This window comes from Phyllobates terribilis, unplaced genomic scaffold, assembly GCF_046119375.1.
Source record: "Phyllobates terribilis strain yellow unplaced genomic scaffold, ASM4611937v1 Scaffold_9__5_contigs__length_417890890, whole genome shotgun sequence".
In the NCBI taxonomy this organism is placed as follows: domain Eukaryota; kingdom Metazoa; phylum Chordata; class Amphibia; order Anura; family Dendrobatidae; genus Phyllobates; species Phyllobates terribilis.
Window position 1 is genome coordinate 302,242,322 of NW_027362769.1, and position 25,984 is coordinate 302,268,305.

A 25,984-nucleotide genomic window follows, 5' to 3' on the forward strand; every position below is an offset into this window, starting at 1 on the left:
AGACCAAGTCCCACACACTGCTAGAAGCCCAAATATTTTTTCAGAGCTAGATGCAGAAAAAAATTATTTTTAATTTGCAACCTGATGGAGGTCAGTATAGATGGACTAATAGAACAAGTCCCACACGCTGCTAGAAGCCCAAATATTTTTTCAGAGATAAATGAAGAAAAAAATTATTTTTAATTTGCAACCTGATGGAGGTCAGTATAGATGGACTAATAGACCAAGTCCCACACACTGCTAGAAGCCCAAATATTTTTTCAGAGCTAGATGCAGAAAAAAATTATTTTTAATTTGCAACCTGATGGAGGTCAGTATAGATGGACTAATAGACCAAGTCCCACACACTGCTAGAAGCCCAAATATTTTTTCAGAGCTAGATGCAGAAAAAAATTATTTTTAATTTGCAACCTGATGGAGGTCAGTATAGATGCACTAATAGAACAAGTCCCACACGCTGCTAGAAGCCCAAATATTTTTTCAGAGATAAATGAAGAAAAAAATTATTTTTAATTTGCAACCTGATGGAGGTCAGTATAGATGGGCTAATAGACCAAGTCCCACACACTGCTAGAAGCCCAAATATTTTTTCAGAGCTAGATGCAGAAAAAAATTATTTTTAATTTGCAACCTGATGGAGGTCAGTATAGATGGACTAATAGACCAAGTCCCACACACTGCTAGAAGCCCAAATATTTTTTCAGAGCTAGATGCAGAAAAAAATTATATTCAATTTGCAACCTGCTGGAGGTCAGTATAGAAGGACTAATAGACCAAGTCCCACACACTGCTAGAAGCCCAAATATTTTTTCAGAGCTAGATGCAGAAAAAAATTATATTCAGTTTGCAACCTGATGGAGGTCAGTATAGATGGACTAATAGAATGATGCTATGCCCAAAAGATTTTACTTCACTAGGTGCAGTAAAAAAATTGGTATTCTATACACAGGTGGTATATCTTGCAACACAGATAGGCTACTCCACTGACTAACACACTCTGCAATAGGCCAAAAAGGATTAGCTTTGCTAGATTCAGCCAAATGCTGTGAAAAAAACTTGCACAGCACTGGCACAGACCTGCCTGGCAAAAACTGATAGGAACTGATGTAACCTAGTCCTGAAAAGGACTCCAATTACAATTAGTCTTTACTCCCACAATCTATCTATTTAAGAGCACAGACCTGCCTGATAAAAGTCGTAGGAAATGCTGTAACCTAGTCCTTAAAAGGACTGCAATCACAACTATTCCCTACTCCCAAGCTATCTGTATATTTGTGCGAAAATTGGCTTGAAATTAACAAGGTATAGCGCACACAGCAACAGCGATGCCGTCTAACACGCAGCTGCAGCAGTGAGAAAATGGTGGCGACGGGGAAAATGGCTTGGTCTTATAGGGCAAGGACATGTGACATACACTGCCAATCACACATGCCCTTGCTTGTGTGAAAAAAAGCACTTCGCTCCGTGTGTGCGCTGCTGATAGGCTGACAGATTGCACCTGCCCACTGCAAATGCGGGAAAGAGAAAAAAAAATGGAGATCTTCATTGTTCCTGCAGAGATCCATCCCCTGCCCCTCCCCCCCGCCCCGCTGTACACTCAAACTGCGCATTAACATTAATTTTCATCATTACTGAGAAAAAATCCAGTTATGATTTTGGTGCACGAACAGTTATCGAACATAACCTCGAACAGCCGAATTTTTCTCAAATTGTTCGTGTTCGCCGAACGGCTTGAACACCGCCCAAAACAGCTTGAATTTGAGATTGGCGAACAGTTCGAGTAGAACAACGCTCATCTCTAATTCTGAGATCAAATCTCAGCAGTGCCATCTGTTCCAAATAAATCTTTTAAACATCAAAATGTGGATTTCAATTGTGTACAATATCGATCTCTACGATAGTGCAATAGTGGGATTAAGAATCTGCTCTAAGTGCTAAAAAGGAAGAAAGATGGGATGAAGCTTTAAAAAAGTTACAGCAGTGTTTTTTTTTACTATTCCACAAATTTCTCATTGTCCTTTTAAATAATGCTCTTCAAAAATTACTTGGTTTCTCAATTGCCAAGACTGAGAGCGACATCTTATTCCATGATTATGCTTTGCATGGAATACTACACAAGCTTAATGTTGTTTTGCTCAATTAACCACTTGAAATTATTGATTAGTTATTAAATCCTCCCTGGCTTTCCTGTCCTTCTCATCAGCTTGTGGTGCTGTGGCTTAGTTGGTTAAAGCGCTTGTTTTGTAAACAGAAGATCCTGAGCTCAAATCTCAGCACTGCCTTCTTTTCCGAGTAATGCTTTTAAACCTCAAAATGTGGACTTCAATTGTGTACAACATCTATCTCTACGATAGTGCAATAGTGGGATTAAGAATCTGCTCTAAGTGCTAAAAAGGAAGAAAGATGGGATGAAGCTTTAAAAAAGTTACAGCAGTGTTTTTTTTTTTACTATTCTACAAATTTGTCATTGTCCTTTTAAATAATGCTCTTCAAAAATTACTTGGTTTCTCAATTGCCAAGACTGAGAGTGACATCTTATTCCATGATTATGCTTTGCATGGAATACTACACAAGCTTAATGTTGTTTTGCTCAATTAACCACTTGAAATTATTGATTAGTTATTAAATCCTCCCTGGCTTTCCTGTCCTCCTCATCAGCTTGTGGTGCTGTGGCTTGGTTGGTTAAAGTGCCTGTTTTGTAAACAGAAGATCCTGAGTTCAAATCTCAGCACTGCCTTCTTTTCCGAGTAAAGCTTTTAAACCCAAAAATGTGGACTTCAATTGTGTACAACATCAATCTCTACGATAGTGCAATTGTGGGATTAAGAATGTGCTCTAAGTGCTAAAAAGGAATAAATATGGGATGAAGCTTTAAAAAAGTTACAGCAGTGGTTTTTTTTTACTATTCCACAAATTTCTCAATGTCCTTTTAAATAATGCTCTTCAAAAATTACTTGGTTTCTCAATTGCCAAGACTGAGAGCGACATCTTATTCCATGATTATGCTCTGCATGGAATGGAAGTCAAGCTTAATGTTGTTTTGCTCAGTTAACCACTTGAAATTTTTAATTAGTGATTAAATCCTCCCTGGCTTTCCTGTCCTCCTCATCACCTTGTGGTGCTGTGGCATAGTTGGTTAAAGCACCTGTCTTGTAAACAGGAGATTCTGAGTTCAAATCTCAGCAGTGCCATCCGTTCCAAATAAAGCTTTTAAACATCAAAATGTGGATTTCAATTGTGTACAACATCGATCTCTACGATAGTGCAATAGTGGGATTAAGAATCTGCTTTAAGTGCTAAAAAGCAATAAATATGGGATGAAGCTTTAAAAAAGTTACAGCAGTGTATTTTTTTACTATTCCACAAATTTCTCATTGTCCTTTTAAATAATGCTCTTCAAAAATTACTTGGTTTCTCAATGCCAAGACTGAGAGCGACATCTTATTCCATGATTATGCTTTGCATGGAATACTACACAAGCTTAATGTTGTTTTGCTCAATTAACCACTTGAAATTATTGATTAGTTATTAATTCCTCCCTGGCTTTCCTGTCCTCCTCATCAGCTTGTGGTGCTGTGGCTTAGTTGGTTAAAGTGCCTGTTTTGTAAACAGAAGATCCTGAGTTCAAATGTCAGAATTGCTTTCTTTTCCTAGTAAAGCTTTTAAACCTCAAAATGTGGACTTCAATTATGTACAACATCGATCTCTACGATAGTGCAATAGTGGGATTAATAATCTGCTCTAAGTGCTAAAAAGGAAGAAAGATGGGATGAAGCTTTAAAAAAGTTACAGCAGGGTTTTTTTTTACTATTCTACAAATTTGTCATTGTCCTTTTAAATAATGCTCTTCAAAAATTACTTGGTTACTCAATTGACAAGACTGAGATCGACATCTTATTCCATGATTATGCTCTGCATGGAATGGAACTCAAGCTTAATGTTGTTTTGCTCAGTTAACCACTTGAAATTTTTAATTAGTGATTAAATCCTCACTGGCTTTCCTGTCCTCCTCATCAGTTTTTGGTGCTGTGGCTTAGTTGGTTAAAGCACCTGTCTTGTAAACAGGAGATTCTGAGTTCAAATCTCAGCAGTGACATCTCTTCCAAATAAAGCTTTTAAACATCAAAATGTGGATTTCAAATGTGTACAACATCGTTCTCTACGATAGTGCAATAGTGGGATTAAGAATCTGCTCTAAGTGCTAAAAAGGAAGAAAGATGGGATGAAGCTTTAAAAAAGTTACAGCAGTGGTTTTTTATTACTATTCCACAAATTTCTCATTGTTCTTTTAAATAATGCTCTTCAAAAATTACTTGGTTTCTCAATTGCCAAGACTGAGAGCGACATCTTATTCCATGATTATGCTTTGCATGGAATACTACACAAGCTTAATGTTGTTTTGCTCAATTAACCACTTGAAATTATTGATTAGTTATTAAATCCTCCCTGGCTTTCCTGTCCTCCTCATCAGCTTGTGGTGCTGTGGCTTAGTTGGTTAAAGCGCCTGTCTTGTAAACAAAAGATCCTGAGTTCAAATGTCAGAACTGTGTTCTTTTCCAAGTAAAGCTTTTAAACCTCAAAATGTGGACTTCAATTATGTACAACATCGATCTCTACGATGGTGCAATAGTTTGATTAAGAATCTGCTCTAAGTGCTAAAAAGGAAGAAAGATGGGATGAAGCTTTAAAAAAGTTACAGCAGGGTTTTTTTTTTTTACTATTCTACAAATTTGTCATTGTCCTTTTAAATAATGCTCTTCAAAAATTACTTGGTTACTCAATTGACAAGACTGAGAGCGACATCTTATTCCATGATTATGCTGTGCATGGAATACTACACAAGCTTAATGTTGTTTTGCTCAATTAACCACTTGAAATTATTGATTAGTTATTAAATCCTCCCTGGCTTTCCTGTCCTCCTCATCAGCTTGTGGTGCTGTGGCTTAGTTGGTTAAAGCGCTTGTTTTGTAAACAGAAGATCCTGAGCTCAAATCTCAGCACTGCCTTCTTTTCCGAGTAAAGCTTTTAAACCTCAAAATGTGGACTTCAATTGTGTACAACATCGATCTCTACGATAGTGCAATTGTGGGATTAAGAATCTGCTCTAAGTGCTAAAAAGGAAGAAAGATGGGATGAAGCTTTAAAAAAGTTACAGCAGTGGTTTTTTTTTACTATTCCACAAATTTGTCTTTGTCCTTTTAAATAATGCTCTTCAAAAATTACTTGGTTTCTCAATTGCCAAGACTGAGAGCGACATCTTATTATATGATTATGCTTTGCATGGAATACTACAAAAGCTTAATGTTGTTTTGCTCAATTAACCACTTGAAATTATTGATTAGTTATTAAATCCTCCCTGGCTTTCCTGTCCGCCTCATCAGCTTGTGGTGCTGTGGCTTAGTTGGTTAAAGTGTCTGTATTGTAAACAGAAGATCCTAAGTTCAAATGTCAGAACTGCTTTCTTTTCCGAGTAAAGCTTTTAAACCTCAAAATGTGGACTTCAATTATGTACAATATCGATCTCTACGATAGTGCAATAGTGGGATTAAGAATCTGCTCTAAGTGCTAAAAAGGAAGAAAGATGGGATGAAGCTTTAAAAAAGTTACAGCAGTGTTTTTTTTTTACTATTCTACAAATTTGTCATTGTCCTTTTAAATAATGCTCTTCAAAAATTACTTGGTTTCTCAATTGCCAAGACTGAGAGTGACATCTTATTCCATGATTATGCTTTGCATGGAATACTACACAAGCTTAATGTTGTTTTGCTCAATTAACCACTTGAAATTATTGATTAGTTATTAAATCCTCCCTGGCTTTCCTGTCCTCCTCATCAGCTTGTGGTGCTGTGGCTTAGTTGGTTAAAGTGCCTGTTTTGTAAACAGAAGATCCTGAGTTCAAATCTCAGCACTGCCTTCTTTTCCGAGTAAAGCTTTTAAACACAAAAATGTGGACTTCAATTGTGTACAACATCGATCTCTACGATAGTGCAATTGTGGGATTAAGAATCTGCTCTAAGTGCTAAAAAGGAATGAATATGGGATGAAGCTTTAAAAAAGTTACAGCAGTGGTTTTTTTTTACTATTCCACAAATTTGTCATTGTCCTTTTAAATAATGCTCTTCAAAAATTACTTGGTTTCTCAATTGACAAGACTGAGAGCGACATCTTATTCCAAGATTATGCTTTGCATGGAATACTACACAAGCTTAATGTTGTTTTGCTCAATTAACCACTTGAAATTATTGATTAGTTATTAAATCCTCCCTGGCATTCCTGTCCTCCTCATCAGCTTGTGGTGCTCTGGCTTAGTTGGTTAAAGCGCTTGTTTTGTAAACAGAAGATCCTGAGCTCAAATCTCAGCACTGCCTTCTTTTCCGAGTAAAGCTTTTAAACCTCAAAATGTGGACTTCAATTGTGTACAACATCGATCTCTACGATAGTGCAATTGTGGGATTAAGAATCTGCTCTAAGTGCTAAAAAGGAAGAAAGATGGGATGAAGCTTTAAAAAAGTTACAGCAGTGGTTTTTTTTTACTATTCCACAAATTTGTCTTTGTCCTTTTAAATAATGCTCTTCAAAAATTACTTGGTTTCTCAATTGCCAAGACTGAGAGCGACATCTTATTATATGATTATGCTTTGCATGGAATACTACAAAAGCTTAATGTTGTTTTGCTCAATTAACCACTTGAAATTATTGATTAGTTATTAAATCCTCCCTGGCTTTCCTGTCCGCCTCATCAGCTTGTGGTGCTGTGGCTTAGTTGGTTAAAGTGTCTGTATTGTAAACAGAAGATCCTGAGTTCAAATGTCAGAACTGCTTTTTTTTCCGAGTAAAGCTTTTAAACCTCAAAATGTGGACTTCAATTATGTACAATATCGATCTCTACGATAGTGCAATAGTGGGATTAAGAATCTGCTCTAAGTGCTAAAAAGGAAGAAAAATGGGATGAAGCTTTAAAAAAGTTACAGCAGGGTGTTTTTTTTTACTATTCTACAAATTTGTCATTGTCCTTTTAAATAATGCTCTTCAAAAATTACTTGGTTACTCAATTGACAAGACTGAGATCGACATCTTATTCCATGATTATGCTCTGCATGGAATGGAACTCAAGCTTAATGTTGTTTTGCTCAGTTAACCACTTGAAATTTTTAATTAGTGATTAAATCCTCACTGGCTTTCCTGTCCTCCTCATCAGTTTTTGGTGCTGTGGCTTAGTTGGTTAAAGCACCTGTCTTGTAAACAGGAGATTCTGAGTTCAAATCTCAGCAGTGCCATCTCTTCCAAATAAAGCTTTTAAACATCAAAATGTGGATTTCAAATGTGTACAACATCGTTCTCTACGATAGTGCAATAGTGGGATTAAGAATCTGCTCTAAGTGCTAAAAAGGAAGAAAGATGGGATGAAGCTTTAAAAAAGTTACAGTAGTGTTTTTTTTTTTTACTATTCTACAAATTTGTCATTGTCCTTTTAAATAATGCTCTTCAAAAATTACTTGGATTCTCAATTGCCAAGACTGAGAGTGACATCTTATTCCATGATTATGCTTTGCATGGAATACTACACAAGCTTAATGTTGTTTTGCTCAATTAACCACTTGAAATTATTGATTAGTTATTAAATCCTCCCTGGCTTTCCTGTCCTCCTCATCAGCTTGTGGTGCTGTGGCTTATTTGGTTAAACTGCCTGTTTTGTAAACAGAAGATCCTGAGTTCAAATCTCAGCACTGCCTTCTTTTCTGAGTAAAGCTTTTAAACCCTAAAATGTGGACTTCAATTGTGTACAACATCGATCTCTACGATAGTGCAATTGTGGGATTAAGAATCTGCTCTAAGTGCTAAAAAGGAATGAATATGGGATGAAGCTTTAAAAAAGTTACAGCAGTGGTTTTTTATTACTATTCCACAAATTTCTCATTGTTCTTTTAAATAATGCTCTTCAAAAATTACTTGGTTTCTCAATTGCCAAGACTGAGAGCGACATCTTATTCCATGATTATGCTTTGCATGGAATACTACACAAGCTTAATGTTGTTTTGCTCAATTAACCACTTGAAATTATTGATTAGTTATTAAATCCTCCCTGGCTTTCCTGTCCTCCTCATCAGCTTGTGGTGCTGTGGCTTAGTTGGTTAAAGCGCCTGTCTTGTAAACAAAAGATCCTGAGTTCAAATGTCAGAACTGTGTTCTTTTCCGAGTAAAGCTTTTAAACCTCAAAATGTGGACTTCAATTATGTACAACATCGATCTCTACGATGGTGCAATAGTTTGATTAAGAATCTGCTCTAAGTGCTAAAAAGGAAGAAAGATGGGATGAAGCTTTAAAAAAGTTACAGCAGGGTTTTTTTTTTTACTATTCTACAAATTTGTCATTGTCCTTTTAAATAATGCTCTTCAAAAATTACTTGGTTACTCAATTGACAAGACTGAGAGCGACATCTTATTCCATGATTATGCTGTGCATGGAATACTACACAAGCTTAATGTTGTTTTGCTCAATTAACCACTTGAAATTATTGATTAGTTATTAAATCCTCCCTGGCTTTCCTGTCCTCCTCATCAGCTTGTGGTGCTGTGGCTTAGTTGGTTAAAGCGCTTGTTTTGTAAACAGAAGATCCTGAGCTCAAATCTCAGCACTGCCTTCTTTTCCGAGTAAATCTTTTAAACCTCAAAATGTGGACTTCAATTGTGTACAACATCGATCTCTACGATAGTGCAATAGTGGGATTAAGAATCTGCTCTAAGTGCTAAAAAGGAAGAAAGATGGGATGAAGCTTTAAAAAAGTTACAGCAGTGTTTTTTTTTTACTATTCTACAAATTTGTCATTGTCCTTTTAAATAATGCTCTTCAAAAATTACTTGGTTTCTCAATTGCCAAGACTGAGAGCGACATCTTATTCCAAGATTATGCTTTGCATGGAATACTACACAAGCTTAATGTTGTTTTGCTCAATTAACCACTTGAAATTATTGATTAGTTATTAAATCCTCCCTGGCTTTCCTGTCCTCCTCATCAGCTTGTGGTGCTCTGGCTTAGTTGGTTAAAGCGCTTGTTTTGTAAACAGAAGATCCTGAGCTCAAATCTCAGCACTGCCTTCTTTTCCGAGTAAAGCTTTTAAACCTCAAAATGTGGACTTCAATTGTGTACAACATCGATCTCTACGATAGTGCAATTGTGGGATTAAGAATCTGCTTTAAGTGCTAAAAAGCAATAAATATGGGATGAAGCTTTAAAAAAGTTACAGCAGTGTATTTTTTTACTATTCCACAAATTTCTCATTGTCCTTTTAAATAATGCTCTTCAAAAATTACTTGGTTTCTCAATGCCAAGACTGAGAGCGACATCTTATTCCATGATTATGCTTTGCATGGAATACTACACAAGCTTAATGTTGTTTTGCTCAATTAACCACTTGAAATTATTGATTAGTTATTAATTCCTCCCTGGCTTTCCTGTCCTCCTCATCAGCTTGTGGTGCTGTGGCTTAGTTGGTTAAAATGCCTGTCTTGTAAACAGAAGATCCTGAGTTCAAATGTCAGAATTGCTTTCTTTTCCGAGTAAAGCTTTTAAACCTCAAAATGTGGACTTCAATTATGTACAACATCGATCTCTACGATAGTGCAATAGTGGGATTAATAATCTGCTCTAAGTGCTAAAAAGGAAGAAAGATGGGATGAAGCTTTAAAAAAGTTACAGCAGGGTTTTTTTTTACTATTCTACAAATTTGTCATTGTCCTTTTAAATAATGCTCTTCAAAAATTACTTGGTTACTCAATTGACAAGACTGAGAGCGACATCTTATTCCATGATTATGCTCTGCATGGAATGGAACTCAAGCTTAATGTTGTTTTGCTCAGTTAACCACTTGAAATTTTTAATTAGTGATTAAATCCTCACTGGCTTTCCTGTCCTTCTCATCAGTTGTGGTGCTGTGGCTTAGTTGGTTAAAGCGGCTGTCTTGTAAACAGGAGATCCTGAGTTCAAATCTCAGCAGTGCCATCTGTTCCAAATAAAGTTTTTAAACATCAAAATGTGGATTTCAATTGTGAACAACATCTATCTCTACGATAGTGCAATAGTGGGATTAAGAATCTGCTCTAAGTGCTAAAAAGGAAGAAATATGGGATGAAGCTTTAAAAAACTTACAGCAGTAATTTTTTTTAACTATTCTACAAATTTCTCATTGTCCTTTTAAATAATGCTCTTCAAAAATTACTTGGTTTCTCAATTGCCAAGACTGAGAGCGACATCTTATTCCATGATTATGCTCTGCATGGAATTCTACACAAGCTTAATGTTGTTTTTGCTCAATTAACCACTTGAAATTATTGATTAGTTATTAAATCCTCCCTGGCTTTCCTGTCCTCCTTATCAGGTTGTGGTGCTGTGGCTTAGTTGGTTAAGGCAACTGTCTTGTAAACAGAAGATCCTGAGCTCAAATTTCAGCACTGCCTTCTTTTCCGAGTAAAGCTTTTAAACCTCAAAATGTGGACTTTAATTGTGTACAACATCGATCTCTACGATAGTGCAATAGTGGGATTAAGAATCTGCTCTAAGTGCTAAAAAGGAAGAAAGATGGGATGAAGCTTTAAAAAAGTTACAGCAGGATTTTTTTTTTTTACTATTCTACAAATTTGTCATTGTCCTTTTAAATAATGCTCTTCAAAAATTACTTGGTTACTCAATTGACAAGACTGAGAGCGACATCTTATTCCATGATTATGCTGTGCATGGAATGGAACTCAAGCTTAATGTTGTTTTGCTAAGTTAACCACTTGAAATGTTTAATTAGTGATTAAATCCTCACTGGCTTTCCTGTCCTCCTCATCAGTTGTGGTGCTGTGGCTTAGTTGGTTAAAGCACCTGTCTTGTAAACAGGAGATCCTGAGTTCAAATCTCAAAACTGCTTTCTTTTCCGAGTAAAGCTTTTAAACCTCAATATGTGGACTTCAATTGTGTACAACATCGATCTCTACGATAGTGCTATAGTGGGATTAAGAATCTGCTCTAAGTGCTAAAAAGGAAGAAAGATGGGATGAAGCTTTAAAAAAGTTACAGCAGTGTTTTTTTTTTACTATTCTACAAATTTGTCATTGTCCTTTTAAATAATGCTCTTCAAAAATTACTTGGTTTCTCAATTGCCAAGACTGAGAGCGACATCTTATTCCATGATTATGCTTTGCATGGAATACTACACAAGCTTAATGTTGTTTTGCTCAATTAACCACTTGAAATTATTGATTAGTTATTAAATCCTCCCTGGCTTTCCTGTCCTCCTCCTCAGCTTGTGGTGCTGTGGCTTAGTTGGTTAAAGTGCCTGTTTTGTAAACAGAAGATCCAGAGCTCAAATCTCAGCACTGCCTTCTTTTCCGAGTAAAGCTTTTAAACCTCAAAATGTGGACTTTAATTGTGTACAACATCGATCTCTACGATAGTGCAATAGTGGGATTAAGAATCTGCTCTAAGTGCTAAAAAGGAAGAAAGATGGGATGAAGCTTTAAAAAAGTTACAGCAGGGTTTTTTTTTTACTATTCTACAAATTTGTCATTGTCCTTTTAAACAATGCTCTTCAAAAATTACTTGGTTTCTCAATTGCCAAGACTGAGAGCGACATATTATTCCATGATTATGCTTTGCATGGAATACTACACAAGCTTAATGTTGTTTTGCTCAATTAACCACTTGAAATTATTGATTAGTTATTAAATCCTCCCTGGCTTTCCAGTCCTCCTTATCAGCTTGTGGTGCTGTGGCTTAGTTGGTTAAGGCAACTGTCTTGTAAACAGAAGATCCTGAGTCAAATCTCAGCACTGTCTTCTTTTCCGAGTAAAGCTTTTAAACCTCAAAATGTGGACTTCAATTGTGTACAACATCGATCTCTACGATAGTGCAAGAGTGGGATTAAGAACCTGCTCTAAGTGCTGAAAAGAAAGAAAGATGGGATGAAGCTTTAAAAAACTTACAGCAGTGATTTTTTTTAACTATTCTACAAATTTCTCATTGTCCTTTTAAATAATGCTCTTCAAAAATTACTTGGTTTCTCAAGTGCCAAGACTGAGAGCGACATCTTATTCCATGATTATGCTCTGCATGGAATGGAACTCAAGCTTAATGTTGTTTTGCTCAGTTAACCACTTGAAATTTTTAATTAGAGATTAAATCCTCACTGGCTTTCCTGTCCTCCTCATCAGCTTGTGGTGCTGTGGCTTAGTTGATTAAAGCACCTGTCTTGTAAACAGGACATTCTGAGTTCAAGTCTCAGCAGTGCCATCTGTTCTAAATAAAGCTTTTAAACATCAAAATGTGGATTTCAATTGTGTACAACATCGATCTCTACGATAGTGCAATACTGGGATTAAGAATCTGCTCTAAGTGCTAAAAAGGAATAAATATGGGATGAAGCTTTAAAAAAGTTACAGCAGTGTTTTTTTTTAGTTTTCCACAAATTTCTCATTGTCCTTTTAAATAACGCTCTTCAAAAATTACTTGGTTTCTCAAGTGCCAAGACTGAGAGCGACATCTTATTCCATGATTATGCTTTGCATGGAATACTACACAATCTTAATGTTGTTTTGCTCAATTAACCACTTGAAATTATTGATTAGTTATTAAATCCTACCTAGCTTTCCTGTGCTCCTCCTCAGCTTGTGGTGCTGTGGCTTAGTTGGTTAAAGTGCCTGTTTTGTAAACAGAAGATCCTGAGCTCAAATTTCAGCACTGCCTTCTTTTCCGAGTAAAGCTTTTAAACCTCAAAATGTGGACTTTAATTGTGTACAACATCGATCTCTACGATAGTGCAATAGTGGGATTAAGAATCTGCTCTAAGTGCTAAAAAGGAAGAAAGATGGGATGAAGCTTTAAAAAAGTTACAGCAGGGTTTTTTTTTTTACTATTCTACAAATTTGTCATTGTCCTTTTAAATAATGCTCTTCAAAAATTACTTGGTTACTCAATTGACAAGACTGAGAGCGACATCTTATTCCATGATTATGCTGTGCATGGAATGGAACTCAAGCTTAATGTTGTTTTGCTAAGTTAACCACTTGAAATGTTTAATTAGTGATTAAATCCTCACTGGCTTTCCTGTCCTCCTCATCAGTTGTGGTGCTGTGGCTTAGCTGGTTAAAGCGCCTGTCTTGTTAACAGGAGATCCTGAGTTCAAATCTCAAAACTGCTTTCTTTTCCGAGTAAAGCTTTTAAACCTCAAAATGTGGACTTCAATTGTGTACAACATCAATCTCTACGATAGTGCAATAGTGGGATTAAGAATCTGTTCTAAGTGCTAAAAAGGAAGAAAGATGGGATGAAGCTTTAAAAAAGTTACAGCAGGGTTCTTTTTTTTTACTATTCTACAAATTTGTCATTGTCCTTTTAAATAATGCTCTTCAAAAATTACTTGGTTACTCAATTGACAAGACTGAGAGCGACATCTTATTCCATGATTATGCTCTGCATGGAATGGAACTCAAGCTTAATGTTGTTTTGCTCAGTTAACCACTTGAAATTTTTAATTAGTGATTAAATCCTCACTGGCTTTCCTGTCCTCCTCATCAGTTGTGGTGCTGTGGCTTAGTTGGTTAAAGCGCCTGTCTTGTAAACAGGAGATCCTGAGTTCAAATCTCAAAACTGCTTTCTTTTCCGAGTAAAGCTTTTAAACCTCAAAATGTGGACTTCAATTGTGTACAACATCAATCTCTACGATAGTGCAATAGTGGGATTAAGAATCTGTTCTAAGTGCTAAAAAGGAAGAAAGATGGGATGAAGCTTTAAAAAACTTACAGCAGTGATTTTTTTTTTACTATTCTACAAATTTGTCATTGTCCTTTTAAATAATGCTCTTCAAAAATTACTTGGTTTCTCAATTGCCAAGACTGAGAGCGACATCTTATTCCATGATTATGCTCTGCATGGAATGGAACTCAAGCTTTATCTTGTTTTGCTCAGTTAAACACTTGAAATTTTTAATTAGTGATTAAATCCTCACTGGCTTTCCTGTCCTCTTCATCAGTTGTGGTGCTGTGGCTTAGTTGGTTAAAGCACCTGTCTTGTAAACAGGAGATCCTGAGTTCAAAACTCAGCAGTGCAATATGTTCCAAATAAAGCTTTCAAACATCAAAATCTGGAGTTCAATTGTGTACAACATCGATCTCTGCAATAGTGGGATTAAGAATCTGCTTTAAGTGCTAGAAAGGAATAAATATGAGATGAAGCTTTAAAAAAGTTACAGCAGTGGTTTTTTTTTACTATTCCACAAATTTCTCATTGTCCTTTTAAATAATGCTCTTCAAAAATTACTTGGTTTCTCAATTGCCAAGACTGAGAGCGACATCTTATTCCATGATTATGCTTTGCATGGAATACTACACAAGCTTAATGTTCTTTTTGCTCAAATAACCACTTGAAATTATTGATTAGTTATTAAATCCTCCCTGGCTTTCCTGTCCTCCTTATCAGGTTGTGGTGCTGTGGCTTAGTTGGTTAAAGCAACTGTCTTGTAAACAGAAGATCCTGAGTTCAAATCTCAGCACTGTCTTCTTTTCCGAGTAAAGCTTTTAAACCTCAAAATGTGGACTTCAATTGTGTACAACATCGATCTCTACGATAGTGCAATAGTGGTATTAAGAACCTGCTCTAAGTGCTGAAAAGAAAGAAAGATGGGATGAAGCTTTAAAAAACTTACAGCAGTGATTTTTTTTAACTATTCTACAAATTTCTGATTGTCCTTTTAAATAATGCTCTTCAAAAATTACTTGGTTTCTCAAGTGCCAAGACTGAGAGCGACATTTTATTCCATGATTATGCTTTGCATGGAATACTACTCAAGCTTAATGTTGTTTTGCTCAGCTAACCACTTGAAATTTTTAATTAGTGATTAAATCCTCACTGGCTTTCCTGTACTCCTCATTAGCTTGTGGTGCTGTGGCTTAATTGGTTAAAGCACCTGTCTTGTAAACAGGAGATCCTGAGTTCAAATCTCAAAACTGCTTTCTTTTCCGAGTAAAGCTTTTAAACCTCAAAATGTGGACTTCAATTATGTACAACATCAATCTCTACGATAGTGCAATAGTGGGATTAAGAATCTGCTCTAAGTGCTCAAAAGGAAGAAAGATGGGATGAAGCTTTAAAAAAGTTACAACAGGGTTTTTTTTTTTACTATTCTACAAATTTGACATTGTCCTTTTAAATAATGCTCTTCAAAAATTACTTGGTTACTCAATTGACAAGACTGAGAGCGACATCTTATTCCATGATTATGCTCTGCATGGAATGGAACTCAAGCTTAATGTTGTTTTGCTCAGTTAACCACTTGAAATTTTTAATTAGTGATTAAATCCTCACTGGCTTTCCTGTCCTTCTCATCAGTTGTGGTGCTGTGGCTTAATTGGTTAAAACGCCTGTCTTGTAAACAGGAGATTCTGAGTTCAAATGTCAGAACTGCTTTCTTTTCTGAGTAAAGCTTTTAAACCTCAAAATGTGGACTTCAATTATGTACAACATCCATCTCTACGATAGTGCAATAGTGGGATTAACAATCTGCTCTAAGTGCTAACAAGGAAGAAAGATGGGATGAAGCTTTAAAAAAGTTACAGCAGTGGTTTTTTTACTATTCCACAAATTTCTCATTATCCTTTTAAATAATGCTCTTGAAAAATTACTTGGTTACTCAATTGACAAGACTGAGAGCGACATCTTATTCCATGATTATGCTCTGCATGGAATGGAACTCAAGCTTAATGTTGTTTTGCTCAGTTAACCACTTGAAATTTTTAATTAGTGATTAAATCCTCACTGGCTTTCCTGTCCTCCTCATCAGCTTGTGGTGCTGTGGCTTAGTTGGCTAAAGTGCTTGTCTTGTAAAGAGGAGATCCTGAGTTCTAATCTCAGCACTGCCTTCTTTTCCGAGTAAAGCTTCTAAACCTCAAAATGTGGATTTCAATTGTGTACAACCTCGATCTCTACGATAGTGCAATAGTGGGATTAAGAATCTGCTCTAAGTGCTAAAAAGGAAAAAATGTGGGATGAAGCTTTAAAAAAGTTACAGCGGTGGTTTTTTTTACTATTCCACAAATTTCTCATTGTCCTTTTAAATAATGCTCTTCAAAAATTACTTGGTTTCTCATTTGCCAAGATTGAGAGCGACATTTTATTCTATGATTGTGCTTTGCATGGAATACTACACAAGCTTAATGTTGTTTTGCTCAGTTAACTACGTGAAATTATTGATTAGTTATTAAATCCTCCCTGGCTTTCCTGTCCTACTCATCAGCTTGTGGTGCTGTGGCTTAGTTGGTTAAAGCGCCTGTCTTGTAAACAGAAGATCATGAGCTCAAATTTCAGCACTGCTTTCTTTTCCGAGTAAAGCTTTTAAACCTCAAAATGCTGACTTCAATTGTGTACAACATCGATCACTACGATAGTGCAATAGTGGGATTAAGAATCTGCTCTAAGTGCTAAAAAGGAAGAAAGATGGGATGAAGCTTTAAAAAAGTTACAGCAGTGTTTTTTTTTTTACTTTTCTAGAAATTTGTCATTGTCCTTTTAAATAATGCTTTTCAAAAATTACTTGGTTTCTCAATTGCCAAGACTGAGAGCGACATCTTATTCCATGATTATGCTTTGCATGGAATACTACTCAAGCTTAATCTTGTTTTGCTCAGTTAACCACTTGAAATTTTCAATTAGTGATTATATCCTCACTGGCTTTCCTGTCCTCCTCATCAGCTTGTGTTGCTGTGGCTTAGTTAGTTAAAGCGCCTGTTTTGTAAACAGGAGATCCTGAGTTCAAATCTCAGAAATGCCTTCTTTTCCGAGTAAAGCTTTTAAACCTCAAAATGTGGACTTCAATTGTGTACAACATCGATCTCTACGATAGTGCAATAGTGGGATTAACAATCTGCTCTAAGTGCTAAAAAGGAAGAAAGATGGGATGAAGCTTTAAAAAAGTTACAGTAGTGTTTTTTTTACTATTCCACAAATTTCTCATTATCCTTTTAAATAATGCTCTTGAAAAATTACTTGGTTACTCAATTGACAAGACTGAGAGCGACATCTTATTCCATGATTATGCTCTGCATGGAATGGAACTCAAGCTTAATGTTGTTTTGCTCAGTTAACCACTTGAAATTTTTAATTAGTGATTAAATCCTCACTGGCTTTCCTGACCTCTTCATTAGCTTGTGGTGCTGTGGCTTAGTTGGTTAAAGCGCCTGTCTTGTAAACAGGCAGATCCTGAGTTCAAATATCAGCAGTGCCATATGTTCCAAATAAAGCTTTTAAACATCAAAATGTGGATTTCAATTGTATACAACATCGATCTCTATGATATTGCAATAGTGGGATTAAGAATCTGCTCTAAGTGCTAAAAAGGAAGAAATATGGGATGAAGCTTTAAAAAAGTTACAGCAGTGCTTTTTTATACTATTCCACAAATTTCTCGTTGTCCTTTTAAATAATGCTCTTCAAAAACTACTTGGTTTCTCAATTGCCAAGACTGAGAGTGACATCTTATTCCATGATTATGCTCTGCATGGAATGGAACTCAAGCTTTATGTTGTTTTCCTCAGTTAAATGCTTGAAATTTTTAATTAGTGATTAAATCATCACTGGCTTTCCTGTCCTACTCATCAGCTTGTGGTGCTGTGGCTTAGTTGGTTAAAGTGCCTGTCTTGTAAAAAGGAGATCCTGAGTTCTAATCTCAGCACTGCTTTCTTTTCCGAGTAAAGCTTCTTAACCTCAAAATGTGGATTTAGATTGTGTACAACATCGATCTCTACGATAGTGCAATAGTGGGATTAAGAATCTGCTATAAGTGCTAAAAAGGAAGAAATATGGTATGAAGCTTTAAAAAAGTTACAGCAGTGTTTTTTTTTACTATTCCACAAATTTCTCATTGTTCTTTTAAATAATGCTCTTCAAAAATTACTTGGTTTCTCAATTGCCAAGACTGAGAGTGACATCTTATTCCATGATTATGCTTTGCATGGAATACTACACAAGCTTAATGTTGTTTTGCTCAGTTAACCACTTGAAATTATTGATTAGTTATTAAATCCTCCCTGGCTATCCTGTCTTCCTCATTAGCTTGTGGTGCTGTGACTTAGTTGGTTAAAGCGCCTGTCTTGTAAACAGAAGATCCTGAGCTCAAATCTCAGCACTGCCTTCTTTTCCGAGTAAAGCTTTTAAACCTCAAAATGCTGACTTCAATTGTGTACAACATCGATTTCTACGATAGTGCAATAGTGGGATTAAGAATCTGCTCTAAGTGCTAAAAAGGAAGAAAGACGGGATGAACATTTAAAAAAGTTACAGTAGTGTTTTTTTTAACTATTCTACAAATTTCTCATTGTCCTTTTAAATAATGCTCTTCAAAAATTACTTGGTTTCTCAAGTGCCAAGACTGAGAGCGACATCTTATTCCATGATTATGCTTTGCATGGAATACTACTCAAGCTTAATGTTGTTTTGCTCAGTTAACCACTTGAAATTTTTAATTAGTGATTAAATCCTCACTGGCTTTCCTGTCCTCTTCATCAGCTTGTGGTGCTGTGGCTTGGTTGGTTAAAGCACGTGACTTGTAAACAGGAGATCCTGAGTTCAAATCTCAGCACTGCCTTCTTTTCCGAGTAAAGCTTTTAAACCTCAAAATGTGGACTTCAATTGTGTACAACATCGATCTCTACGATAGTGCAATAGTGGGATTAAGAATTTGCTCTAAGTGCTAAAAATGAAGAAAGATGGGATGAAGCTTTAAAAAAGTTACAGCAGTGTTTTTTTTTTACTATTCCACAAATTTCTCATTGTCCTTTTAAATAATGCTCTTCAAAAATTACTTGGTTTCTCAATTGCCAAGACTGAGAGCGACATTTTATTCCATGATTATGCTTTGCATGGAATAGTACACAAGCTTAATGTTGTTTTGCTCAGTTAACCACTGGAAATTATTGATTAGTTATTAAATCCTCCCTGGCTTTCCTGTCCTCCTCATCAGCTTGTGGTGCTGTGGCTTAGTTGGTTAAAGCGCCTGTCTTGTAAACAGAAGTTCCTGAGCTCAAATCTCAGCACTGCCTTCTTTTCCGAGTAAAGCTTTTAAACCTCAAAATACTGACTTCAATTGTGTACAACATCGATCTGTATGATTGTGCAATAGTGGGATTAACAATCTGCTCTAAGTGCTAAAAAGGAAGAAAGACGGGATGAAGCTTTAAAAAAGTTACAGCAGTGTTTTTTTTTACTTTTCTAGAAATTTGTCATTGTCCTTTTAAATAATGCTTTTCAAAAATTACTTGGTTTCTCAATTGCCAAGACTGAGAGCGACATCTTATTCCATGATTATGCTTTGCATGGAATACTACTCAAGCTTAATCTTGTTTTGCTCAGTTAACCACTTGAAATTTTTAATTAGTGATTATATCCTCACTGGCTTTCCTGTCCTCCTCATCAGCTTGTGTTGCTGTGGCTTAGTTAGTTAAAGCGCCTGTTTTGTAAACAGGAGATCCTGAGTTCAAATCTCAGCAATGCCTTCTTTTCCGAGTAAAGCTTTTAAACCTCAAAATGTGGACTTCAATTGTGTACAACATCGATCTCTACGATAGTGCAATAGTGGGATTAACAATCTGCTCTAAGTGCTAAAAAGGAAGAAAGATGGGATGAAGCTTTAAAAAAGTTACAGCAGTGTTTTTTTTACTATTCCACAAATTTCTCATTATCCTTTTAAATAATGCTCTTGAAAAATTACTTGGTTACTCAATTGACAAGACTGAGAGCGACATCTTATTCCATGATTATGCTCTGCACGGAATGGAACTCAAGCTTAATGTTGTTTTGCTCAGTTAACCACTTGAAATTTTTAATTAGTGATTAAATCCTCACTGGCTTTCCTATCCTCTTCATTAGCTTGTGGTGCTGTGGCTTAGTTGGTTAAAGCGCCTGTCTTGTAAACAGGCAGATCCTGAGTTCAAATATCAGCAGTGCCATCTGTTCCAAATAAAGCTTTTAAACATCAAAATGTGGATTTCAATTGTATACAACATCGATCTCTATGATATTGCAATAGTGGGATTAAGAATCTGCTCTAAGTGCTAAAAAGGAAGAAATATGGGATGAAGCTTTAAAAAAGTTACAGCAGTGCTTTTTTATACTATTCCACAAATTTCTCGTTGTCCTTTTAAATAATGCTCTTCAAAAATTACTTGGTTTCTCAATTGCCAAGACTGAGAGTGACATCTTATTCCATGATTATGCTCTGCATGGAATGGAACTCAAGCTTTATGTTGTTTTCCTCAGTTAAATGCTTGAAATTTTTAATTAGTGATTAAATCATCACTGGCTTTCCTGTCCTACTCATCAGCTTGTGGTGCTGTGGCTTAGTTGGTTAAAGTGCCTGTCTTGTAAAAAGGAGATCCTGAGTTCTAATCTCAGCACTGCCTCCTTTTCCGAGTAAAGCTTCTCAACCTCAAAATGTGGATTTAGATTGTGTACAACATCAATCTCTACGATAGTGCAATAGTGGGATTAAGAATCTGCTATAAGTGCTAAAAAGGAAGAAATATGGTATGAAGCTTTAAAAAAGTTACAGCAGTGTTTTTTTTTACTATTCCACAAATTTCTCATTGTTCTTTTAAATAATGCTCTTCAAAAATTACTTGGTTTCTCAATTGCCAAGACTGAGAGCGACATCTTATTCCATGATTATGCTTTGCATGGAATACTACACAAGCTTAATGTTGTTTTGCTCAGTTAACCACTTGAAATTATTGATTAGTTATTAAATCCTCCCTGGCTATCCTGTCTTCCTCATCAGCTTGTGGTGCTGTGGCTTAGTTGGTTAAAGCGCCTGTCTTGTAAACAGAAGATCCTGAGCTCAAATCTCAGCACTGCCTTCTTTTCCGAGTAAAGCTTTTAAACCTCAAAATGCTGACTTCAATTGTGTACAACATCGATTTCTACGATAGTGCAATAGTGGGATTAAGAATCTGCTCTAAGTGCTAAAAAGGAAGAAAGACGGGATGAACATTTAAAAAAGTTACAGTAGTGTTTTTTTTAACTATTCTACAAATTTCTCATTGTCCTTTTAAATAATGCTCTTCAAAAATTACTTGGTTTCTCAAGTGCCAAGACTGAGAGCGACATTTTATTCCATGATTATGCTTTGCATGGAATACTACTCAAGCTTAATGTTGTTTTGCTCAGTTAACCACTTGAAATTTTTAATTAGTGATTAACTCCTCACTGGCTTTCCTGTCCTCTTCATCAGCTTGTGGTGCTGTGGCTTGGTTGGTTAAAGCACGTGACTTGTAAACAGGATGATCCTGAGTTCAAATCTCAGCACTGCCTTCTTTTCCGAGTAAAGCTTTTAAACCTCAAAATGTGGACTTCAATTGTGTACAACATCGATCTCTACAATAGTGCAATAGTGGGATTAAGAATCTGCTGTAAGTGCTAAAAATGAAGAAAGATGGGATGAAGCTTTAAAAAAGTTACAGCAGTGTTTTTTTTTTACTATTCCACAAATTTCTCATTGTCCTTTTAAATAATGCTCTTCAAAAATTACTTGGTTTCTCAATTGCCAAGACTGAGAGCGACATCTTATTCCATGATTATGCTTTGCATGGAATACTACTCAAGCTTAATGATGTTTTGCTTAGTTAACCACTTGAAACTTTTAATTAGTGATTAAATCCTCACTGGCTTTCCTGTCTTTCTCATCAGCTTGTGGTGCTGTGGCTTAGGTGGTTAAAGCGCCTGACTTGTAAACAGGAGATTCTGAGTTCAAATCTCAGCATTTCTTTCTTTTCCGAGTAAAACTTTTAAACCTCAAAATGTGGTCTTCAATTGTGTACAACATCGATCTCTATGATAGTCCAATAGTGGGATTAAGAAACTGCTCTAAGTGCTAAAAAGGAAGAAAGATGGGATGAAGCTTTAAAAAAGTTACAGCAGTGTTTTTTTACTATTCTACAAATTTCTCATTGTCCTTTTAAATAATGCTCTTCAAAAAGTACTTGGTTACTCAATTGACAAGACTGAGAGCGACATCTTATTCCATGATTATGCTCTGCATGGATTGGAACTCAAGCTTAATGTTGTTTTTCTCAGTTAACCACTTGAAATTTTTAATTAGTGCTTAAATTCTCACTGGCTTTCCTGTCCTCCTCATCAGCTTGTGTTGCTGTGGCTTAGTTGGTTAAAGCGCCTGTCTTGCAAACAGAAGATCCTGAGCTCAAATCTCAGCACTCCATTCTTTTCCGAGTAAAGCTTCTAAACCTCAAAATGTGGATTTCAATTGTGTACAACATCGATCTCTACAATAGTTGGATTAAGAATCTGCTCTAAGTGCTAAAAAGAAGAAAGACGGGATGAACCTTTAAAAAAGTTACAGCAGTGTTTTTTTTAACTATTCTACAAATTTCTCATTGTCCTTTTAAATAATGCTTTTCAAAAATTGCTTGGTTTCTCAAGTGCCAAGACTGAGAGCGACATCTTATTCCATGATTATGCTTTGCATGGAATACTACTCAAGCTTAATGTTGTTTTGCTTAGTTAACCACTTGAAACTTTTAATTAGTGATTAAATCCTCACTGGCTTTCCTGTCCTCCTCATCAGCTTGTGGTGCTGTGGCTTAGTTGGTTAAAGCACCTGTCTTGTAAACATAAGATCCTGAGCTCAAATTTCAGCACTGCCTTCTTTTCCGAGTAAAGCTTTCAAACCTCAAAATGTGGACTTCAATTGTGTACAACATCGATCTCTACGATAGTGCAATAGTGGGATTAAGAATCTGCTTTAAGTGCTAAAAAGTAAGAAAGATGGGATGAAGCTTTAAAAAAGTTACAGCAGTGTTTTTTTTTTTACTATTCTACAAATTTGTCATTGTCCTTTTAAATAATGCTCTTCAAAAATTACTTGGTTTCTCAATTGCCAAGACTGAGAGCGACATCTTATTCCATGATTATGCTCTGCATGGAATGGAACTCAAGCTTTATGTTGTTTTGCTCAGTTAAACGCTTGAAATTTTTAATTAGTGATTAAATCGTCACTGGCTTTCCTGTCCTACTCATCAGCTTGTGGTGCTGTGGCTTATGTGGTTAAAGAGCCTTTCTTGTAAACAGGAGATTCTGAGTTCTTATCTCAGCACTGCATTCTTTTCCAAGTAAAGCTTCTAAACCTCAAAATGTGGATTTCAATTTTGTACAACATCGATCTCTCCAATATTGCAATAGTGGGATTAAGAATCTGCTCTAAGTGCTAAAAAGGAAGAAATATGGGATGAAGCTTTAAAAAAGTTACAGCAGTGTTTTTTTTTTTACTATTCCACAAATTTCTCATTGTCCTTTTAAATAATGCTCTTCAAAAATTACTTGGTTTCTCAATTGCCAAGACTGAAAGCGACATCTTATTCCATGATTATGCTTTGCATGGAATACTACACAAGCTTAATGTTGTTTTGCTCAGTTAACCACTTGAAATTATTGATTAGTTATTAAATCCTCCCTGGCTTTCCTGTCCTCCTCATCAGCTTGTGGTGCTGTGGCTTAGTTGGTTAAAGCGCCTGTCTTGTAAACAGAAGATCCTGAGCTCAAATCTCAGCACTGCCTTCTTTTCCGAGTAAAGCTTTTAAACCTCAAAATGCTGACTTCAATTGTGTACAACATCGATCTCTACGAAAGTGCAATAGTGGGACTAAGAATCTGCTCTAAGTGCTAAAAAGGAAGAAATATGGGATGAAGCTTTAAAAAAGTTACAGCAATGTTTTTTTTTACTATTCCACAAATTTCTCATTGTCCTTTTAAATAATGCTCTTCAAAAATTACTTGGTTTCTCAATTGACAAGGCTGAGAGCGACATCTTATTCCATGACTATGCTTTGCATGGAATACTACACAAGCTTAATGCTGTTTTGCTCAGTTAACCACTTGAAATTATTGAATAGCTATTAAATCCTCCCTGGCTTTCCTGTCCTCCTCATCAACTTGTGGTGCTGTGGCTTAGTTGGTTAAAGCACCTGTCTTGTAAACAGAAGATCCTGAGCTCAAATTTCAGCACTGCCTTCTTTTCCGAGTAAAGCTTTCAAACCTCAAAATGTGGACTTCAATTGTGTACAACATTGATCTCTACAATAGTGCAATAGTGGGATTAAGAATCTGCTCTAAGTGCTAAAAAGGAAGAAAGATGGGATGAAGCTTTAAAAAAGTTACAGCAGTGTTTTTTTTTTTACTATTCTACAAATTTGTCATTGTCCTTTTAAATACTGCTCTTCAAAAATTACTTGGTTTCTCAATTGCCAAGACTGAGAGCGACATCTTATTCCATGATTATGCTCTGCATGGAATGGAACTCAAGCTTTATGTTGTTTTGCTCAGTTAAACGCTTGAAATTTTTAATTAGTGATTAAATCGTCACTGGCTTTCCTGTCCTACTCATCAGCTTGTGGTGCTGTGGCTTAGGTGGTTAAAGTGCCTGTCTTGTAAATAGGAGATCCTGAGTTCTTATCTCAGCACTGCATTCTTTTCCGAGTAAAGCTTCTAAACCTCAAAATGTGGATTTCAATTGTGTACAACATCGGTTTCTCCAATATTGCAATAGTGGGATTAAGAATCTGCTCTAAGTGCTAAAAAGGAAGAAATATGGGATGAAGCTTTAAAAAAGTTACAGCAGTGTTTTTTTTAACTATTCTACAAATTTCTCATTGTCCTTTTAAATAATGCTCTTCAAAAATTACTTAGTTTCTCAAGTGCCAAGACTGAGAGCGACATCTTATTCCATGATTATGCTTTGCATGGAATACTACTCAAGCTTAATGTTGTTTTGCTCTGTTAACCACTTGAAATTTTTAATTAGTGATTAAATCCTCACTGGCTTTCCTGTCCCTCTCATCAGCTTGTGGTGCTGTGGCTTAGTTAGTTAAAGCGCCTGTCTTGTAAACAGGAGATCCTGAGCTCAAATATCAGCACTGCCTTCTTTTCTGAGTAAAGCTTTTAAACCTCAAAATGTGGACTTCAATTGTGTACAACATCGATCTCTACGATAGTGCAATAGTGGGATTAAGAATCTGCTCTAAGTGCTAAAAAGGAAGAAATATGGGATGAAGCTTTAAAAAAGTTACAATAATGTTTTTTTTTACTATTCCACAAATTTTTCATTGTCCTTTTAAATAATGTTCTTCAAAAATTACTTGGTTTCTCAATTGCCAAGACTGAGAGCGACATCTTATTCCATGATTACGCTCTGCATGGAATGGAACTCAAGCTTTATGTTGTTTTGCTCAGTTAAACGCTTGAAATTTTTAATTAGTGATTAAATCGTCACTGGCTTTCCTGTCCTACTCATCAGCTTGTGGTGCTGTGGCTTAGTTTGTTAAAGTGCCTTTCTTGTAAACAGGAGATCCTGAGTTCTAATCTCAGCACTGCCTTCTTTTCAGAGTAAAGCTTCTAAACCTTAAAATGTGGATTTCAATTGTGTACAACATCTATTTCTACAATAGTGGGATTAAGAATCTGCTCTAAGTGCTAAAAAGGAAGAAATATGGGATGAAGCTTTAAAAAAGTTACTGCAGTGTTTTTTTTTTACTATTCCACAAATTTCTCATTGTCCTTTTAAATAATGCTCTTCAAAAATTACTTGGTTTCTCAATTGCCAAGACTGAGAGCGACATCTTATACCATGATTATGCTTTGCATGGAATACTACACAAGCTTTATGTTGTTTTACTCAGTTAAACGCTTGAAATTTTTAATTAGTGATTAAATCGTCACTGGCTTTCCTGTCCTTCTCATCAGTTTGTGGTGCTGTGGCTTAGTTGGTTAAAGTGCCTGTCTTGTAAACAGGAGATCCTGAGTTCTAATCTCAGCATTGCCTTCTTTTCCGAGTAAAGCTTCTAAACCTCAAAATGTGGATCTCAGTTGTGTACAACAACAATCTCTACGATAGTGCAATAGTGGGATTAAGAATCTGCTCCAAGTGCTAAAAAGGAAGAAAGACGGGATGAA

At 36.0% G+C, this 25,984-nt stretch overlaps 4 non-coding genes across 4 annotated transcripts; all 4 read left to right on the forward strand.

Moving 5' to 3' along the window:
* Positions 1–3,117: 3,117 nt before the first annotated feature.
* On the forward strand, positions 3,118–3,191 carry TRNAT-UGU (transfer RNA threonine (anticodon UGU)). Its single transcript has one exon. It is a non-coding gene; the product is annotated as a tRNA-Thr (tRNA).
* Positions 3,192–4,022: 831 nt separating this feature from the next.
* On the forward strand, positions 4,023–4,096 carry TRNAT-UGU (transfer RNA threonine (anticodon UGU)). The gene has a single exon. It is a non-coding gene; the product is annotated as a tRNA-Thr (tRNA).
* Positions 4,097–7,203: 3,107 nt separating this feature from the next.
* On the forward strand, positions 7,204–7,277 carry TRNAT-UGU (transfer RNA threonine (anticodon UGU)). The gene has a single exon. It is a non-coding gene; the product is annotated as a tRNA-Thr (tRNA).
* A 2,649-nt stretch (positions 7,278–9,926) lies between these two features.
* Positions 9,927–10,000, forward strand: TRNAT-UGU (transfer RNA threonine (anticodon UGU)). Its single transcript has one exon. It is a non-coding gene; the product is annotated as a tRNA-Thr (tRNA).
* The last annotated feature ends 15,984 nt before the right edge of the window (positions 10,001–25,984 follow it).